We start from the raw sequence: 7127 nt of genomic DNA on the forward strand, positions 1-7127 counted from the left end.
TTCCCTGTCTCCTTCTCTGAATATGACCACTATAGAAGTAGGTTCAGCTCATCCACTGATCTGGCATTCTTAATCCAGAGTGACCCTTTAAGAGACCAGGCCAATTTTCATGAAGCATGAGGCTGGGACATCCTCCTTCCACCCTTCACTTCCCCTATTCAGGGCTTCACTCCCTGGGCTCTCCCCAGAATTAACCTGGAAGCCCAGCAATCAGAGCAGACAGATATAGATTTGATTTGGTAAAAATCTCCAGGATCAACCCCCAAGCTAACTTCCATCTCTAGAATTTAAGCACCCACCAGCCTTCCCCTAAGTCATTTCACTAGATCATGATGAAAGAAAGTTCAGATCTCTAGTACAATCACAACTTCTGATTCAGAGGAGGAAATCATGGCATTAAAAGTCAAAGCTATTGACAGAGTTTCTTAGCTCATCTGCCTTCTAGTAATATGTGATTCTTTGCATAGTTCGATATTTTATAGCAATTGCAAGAAATAGGTTCTGATCTGTTTGGTCATTTATAATTATTTCAGGATCTCTTTCTACACTTAAAGACTTGAAAACAATAGAGAAATTACATTGTTGACTCCCATGAAATAGCATATATTCAATATAATATATGAATGTGAAATGTTGGGACAGGTCAGAGTTGGTTTACATGAATGTGTTGTAATCTGAATGAAAATACCCCTACATTATTAAAAAGAATATCTAAATATCATTACCATTTGGTATGCAAGGCTCTGGAGGATCTCCTTCCCCATTTCTGTTTTAGGATCTCTACTCTCCACACATTTGCTAACTCAACTTGTATTGTTTTCTTGACATATATGGGGGGGCGGTAAATCCTACCAGGTTAGCATTTTGACAGCTAGAAGACTAATACCACTATGCAGCATATTCATATATTTCTTGCCTGATAATTAACATATGTATTTTTGAGATCCAAAGAATCTTAATACCCCAGAAATGCCATGTGACATTAAATATTTCTGTGCTCTTCTTTCCCACTGTTAGAGGCTGAATTGTGTCCCCTCAAAATTCATACATTGAAGCCCTAACCTCAGAATGTTACCATATTTGGAGATAGGGTCTTTACAGAGGTAATTAAGTTAAAATGAGATCATTAGGGTGGGCCCTCATTCAATATGATTAGTGTCCTCGTAAGAGGAGGAAGCGTGGATACTGACACGTACAGAGGGAAGATGACGTAAAGACACAGGGAGAACATAACCATACACAAGCCAAGGAGAAAGGCCTAGAACAAATCCTTTCCTCATGATCATCAGAAGGAACCAATTTTGCTGACACCTTGATCTTGGACTTGTAGTCTCCAGAACCGTAAGACAATTAATTTCTGTTACCTGAGCCACTTAGTCTGTGGTACTTTGTTATGGCAGCCCTAGCAAACTAATACACTTACCATAGGAAGAAGGGTGCAGGAAGTTTTAAGATGCCAAAAAGGACAGATTGTAAAACAGTAGGAAATGGGGAAGTTCATTAAGATGACAAGTGGGAGCCAACAGGTTACATAAGAGTACAACTGTTAAGCATTCCCAGTAAAAGAAAGGATTAATTTTAGGTTCTGCTGGACCATTCAAAAGGTGTAAATTAAAGAAAATGATCTATCTGTTCCTAGGTTTAAAGAAAAAAATAGAAGAACATTGAAATTCATGAAGATGCAAAGTAGCTAAAAGAAATCTGCCATATTGAAAATATATTAAGATACTGAGTTAAAATAAGTAGTCCTAACATTTGAATACATAAGACATAATACAAAGACATAAGTCTTTGAAGCTGCTCCGTGGCAAATTCTAGGGTTCCTTTCTAATGCTTAAAAAAGTCTCACTAACCGATTTACTCACTGGAAAATGGCAATAGAAAGAGTCCTAAGATACTTGTAGCACAATGCAACCCAGGCTGGTAAGAAATAGATTTCAGTTAAATTGATAGAATAATTGATGATGGATTTTTCCCAATATAATTTTTTAATACATATAAATTTTCTTCTAAAAAACACTGATACATGTATGGCAACTTCAGGTAACTCATTAATCAATTTTGGCCCTCTGTTTCCCCATTTATAAAAATGGAAAATATGTGGTTTATAGCTACATAAATATTTGAGATACTCAGATTGAACTTTTTATCTTCCTGGACAGGAGCCATCAGAAGTGGTACAAGAAAAGGGCATACAATATAAGTGACTTTATTTTTGTTCTCATCATCTTCATTATATCATCTCACTCACTAGGGTGGAGAAATATACCATCTAATGTTTCACAAAAGATAAAGCATTTTTCTGTCTTTCATATTGTGAAGAAGGTTGAATTCTCTTCATCATACATTGCGTTTTTTGTCTCAAGCATCAACCCTCTCCTTTGTTTTCTATTCAAGAGGCAGAATATTGGGTTGATTATCATCCTTAAAGCACACCCTTTGCCAAGGTTTACCATTATTTTTCATTAGTTTCAATTCTGGAAGGAAGGAGCTAGAGCCTATGTAGGTGATGGATGGGGTTAAGGGCCCAAGGACTAACACGACTGTATAAGAAGCTACTGCTGGGTGATATATGGACATATTGGAGTAACACACGCTAAAAATGAGGAGGCAGCATGGAGCAGTTGGCAGGACAACAGGCAGCCTAAATTACATCATTCATTTAATAAGTCTAACATATGGCAGCTATTAGATCTCCAAAACAAACGTAAGACTAACCAAGACTCTCATAGAAAAGAAGCTTCCATTCTTATTTTTGTTTATAAAAGTCCTCAGTCCAAGTTGCAGACAATTCCAACATAATAATAACATGTATTTCTAAATGCAATAATAATACAGACCTTGCCACAAAATTAACAGTTTCACCTGATAACATATAGAATGTTAAATGTTCTTATTTTCATCTTATAAATTTTTTGAGGAGTTCTGTAGGAACTCAATTGGATAATTTAATGGCTTTAAATAGCAATTCTCTAATATATAAATTAACTCATAATTGTTTTCAGAATGAATGATACAAATACTCTATATTAAAGCTGACCTTGCTCAAAGCAAGTGAAACATGCCTTCAATTCTGTCATTCTTCAATTAACCGCATTTTTGTGTTGCAAAAAATGTAGGCGAAAGCTCCAATGATCTTTTGAGAACCTAATCTTGCACTTGTTCTACATGGTTTTTAAATAGTTTCCCTAATCAGGAAAAAGAAGAGAGAGAGAGTAAAAGAGCAAGGTAAAAGCACTATAACCTACTAATAATCGTTGGAATTTTTTTTTACCGTTCTTAAGTAAAACCCTCCATCTAGATTCCAGCTCTTCTGGTGAGACACCCATACAAAACAACTTTGCACCAAAATTCAAATGGGGACCCAGAAATTAGTTCATTCCTCATTGCCTACCTCTGAATTCTATGCTTTATCTATGTCATTCCCAGGCATGACCCAAGGTGCCATCCCCCCTTATCTCTTGAACTTAATCCTGTTCAGTGTAGCCCTTTGCTTCTTTGACTGACTTCTCCTTCCCATCTGACTTCCCTTTTACCTATTGTCTAAGGCTTTACAATGGAGTATCATTCTTCTGCCCAGAAATTTCCAACATTTTAAACCTTTTTAAGAGTGTCATTTCTCTACCCCCGTATCCATTCACCTTTTTCCAGATTGCATTACCCCAATTTTCCTCTGGGAAACCAACTTCTTCCTCATTCTGTCTTCTTATAATGGAGTTAACTTCACCCCTGTCTCCAGAATTAAAGCCAAAAATTAAAGCATAATCAATCAAAGAATTATATTCTACACCCTTCCTCTTCCCATCCATTCCACTATGTGGTGAAGATGAATTTAGAACGAGCATATGAACCAATAAGGTCCAATGAGATGCAAGGAGATGTGCTGGAACTGCTGACAAAGACAAACTCTGTTCTACTGGGCACAGCCTGGGAGGACATGACCTGGAGTATTGGTAGACATATTTCCAATACATGAAGCCCAAGAATGAAGCCACAGTGAATGATCCAAAACCAAGAGATGTGCAAGACCATTGGGAGACCTTTACACTGTCATTTACTTCTTACATTACTATTTAATTATCTCAGGAGTGGAACAGTGTATCCCTTGAGATCAAGCTCCTGGATGTTTCTTTGTACCTTCAACCATGTCTAACACTGTTCTGTACTTTCTCTACCAAGAAAGAGAATTATAATAAATGTAATAAATAATGTGTATATCTTTGCCGAACATTTCATTCACACCCCAAACTGAGATTAATCTGAGAAATGTAAAGTGCTCGTCCCTTAATTTACTTCTCATAAGGTGAGCATCTCACCACACTGAATGTGATTCCAGAATTTAAACAAACTTTAAAAATACAACACTGTCCCTAAATACGAGGCACCTACTTCACATGAAGCGCAACTGAAGATTTAAGAAAGTTTTAGGGTAGTGGTCACTGTAAATTTTTGGTTTAAGTGTTGATTTCATGACCAAACCAAAATAATATGTGACCTTCCTTTGTGTGACAGGCTAGTGCAGACCATGGTCATACTAAGTTCACAAGATGGAGAGATTGATGTGGTTTGAAAGTCTGTAGCAGGAGCTTGATAAGGCATTTCTTGATACACTGTAGGAGAAACTTGTCTGTATCTCAGAACCCGAATTCTTTGCCTCTAAAAACTCCCTTGGACGGCCCAAAGAGGTGTTACTGTGAAAACAATTCAAGTTTGCCTCAGAGGGAGTGACCTGGAGACCTCTGACCATAATTTGCTCTCATGAGTGCAGTGGGAGTGGGGGAGATGACTCAGAGAATTCCCAATATAAGTGTGAGAACATGTATACCTCTGTGTTCCTATAAAACATTTTTTCCCTTTTAGCAAGCTCTTATGCTCCTCTGAGCCTCACTGTGGTTTCTGCAGAGGAAACGTGATGAGTAAGAACCCAAGAACGTGAAGGTTCCAGCACCTGGTTATCAGAGTGGGACCTCAGAGAGGTATCAGGGCCTCAAAAAGAGACTGAGGTACATCGAGGAAGGTGGGCCACCAACTGCCTCACACAGACGGCCGTGTCTTAGCATGGTACACAAGCTACCTCCTCTAGCCTGGCAGAGAAGAAAAATCAGAGAGAGCTACCTCACTCCAAGGGGCTGTGAAAACTACTCAGTGTAAAGAATGGAGAGAATGTAGAGACCCACATGGATGGATGACCACAGGACAAGTGGAACAAGGTACCGTCTGGAAATCCCCATATGGGAAACTGTCTGCTGCTTCAAGGCCCCTGGTACATAGGAACATATGAGAGGCTGTTTTGGTCCCACTTGCCAGGCATTCCATGCAGCCATTCCTCCAGAACTGCACTCAGGCACCAGGGCATGGAGCCCCTCTCTGAGGCTCAGCTTGTTCCCCTTCTCACCCTCCAGCCCAGGGGATCTTTCTCTAATCTTGGAGGAAGCCTGTTTTCTTTCCCCTACAACTTCTAAATATTTTGTCTATACCCAAAATACTCTTAGTTTCCTAAGGATTTAGGGTTTTGGAACACAAGTCTAGAGAGGCTCTTTCTACACTGTCACTTCCCTTCCTGAGGTGATGAGCTCACAGCTGACCATCTGCTCCAATGGAGAGAGGAAAGATGTGCCAAAAGAAATAAAATAATAAATTTCAAAGATATTATTCCACCATATTCTCCTCCTGAATTAAACATTTACATCCCTACAAAGAAAATTTACTCTACTTGCAGGCGTCACTCCTAACCCTCACCAAATGCCCCCTTCAGGTACACACACACCACAGTTCAGACTTGGGTCCAAATCTCAGAAGGATGAGAACTGCTGTGTATAAGGCAGCCCCTGACCACAGGAGTGATATTTTCTCTGGGCTCTCAAAGGTGATTTACATAAGAATAGACCCTGGGTGAATTTTGCCCATATAATTCTCCTTATCTGAGGTCACCCAGGAAATTCTCCCATCTCCCATCAATAATCCCTTTGCCACCTGCTTCCCAAACCAACCCATCATTTCCACTGAATTAAGGAGTCCACTTTACCCAAGAAGTGAAAAACTGTTATTGACTTAAATAAGGCAGCAGGTGTGTGAGCAGGCTCCCCAGCCTGAATTTCCACCATTACTTCATCCCCGACACCTCTGTTACAATATCTCTGGGCTTCACAGGTCTGGAGAAAAAAAGAGATATAAGGGTTTCCTGAGCCCAGACGCTTTCTTAGGTACAAAGTGGCTCTATTCTTTGGTCCTCTAACTTTTCTGAGACCCTTTTATCCTACCCTCACCAAGCAGGACTTAGCTCCAGTGTTAGTGCCTGAGGGTTTCCATTAAGGCAAAGTTGCCATTAAAATGGTCCTTTTTTCCTGCAAACGAAACAAAATAGTGGCGTGCTTGTGCTTCACCAGTCTTAGAAAGGTCCTCCAATGCAGAGCAGTGCCCTCTAGAGGCTTAAGAGTCCTGTCTTCTTCCCCAAGACAGTGTCTGACTGTGGCCCTGGCCATTACATTAATCCATAACACAGTAAGGGGACACCCATTCGGCAGAGCAACAGAATCCTTCTGCCTTGGAAGCTACCTTACAAACAGCCTAGGTAAGGGCATCCCAAAAGCGCTGCTGGGCTAAGTACCCATCTATGCCATCTGGCAGGGTCTGAGCTGGTGTTGCCTGCAATCACTCCTTTCTCCTCAGCGTCCACTCTTTACATCCAAAGTCTGAGAAAGATGCCTTGAGAAGAACATTCCATGCATCTAACTTTATAATTACTTTCCTGACACTTATAGAACTCAAATCCATCCATTAACTTTATTAAGGTTACATTTGTCCTCTCTTCCTTCTGCCCACCACCCTCAGGTTGCCCAAAAACTTTAAAGCATTTTTGCAGAACTCTTGCCACCCTGATCTCACTGCAGTCCACAGTTTTCTGATTCCTGGTGTCTTTTGAGTACTAACCTTATCTCTGCATGAGATCATGAATATTGCCCCCAAAGTGACTTGACCCTAATTCTGGAGTGTGTCTGCAACCTCTAGTCCAGAAATATGCTGCATGAGGAATCACAGAAATTCCAGACAGGTCTCCATGGGTATTAGATACAAGTCTCAACCCTCAAAGCAGGTGTGCTACTAACATAATATTACTTCTCTGTGAT

Source organism: Delphinus delphis, chromosome 3 (assembly GCF_949987515.2).
Source record: "Delphinus delphis chromosome 3, mDelDel1.2, whole genome shotgun sequence".
In the NCBI taxonomy this organism is placed as follows: Eukaryota; Metazoa; Chordata; class Mammalia; order Artiodactyla; family Delphinidae; genus Delphinus; species Delphinus delphis.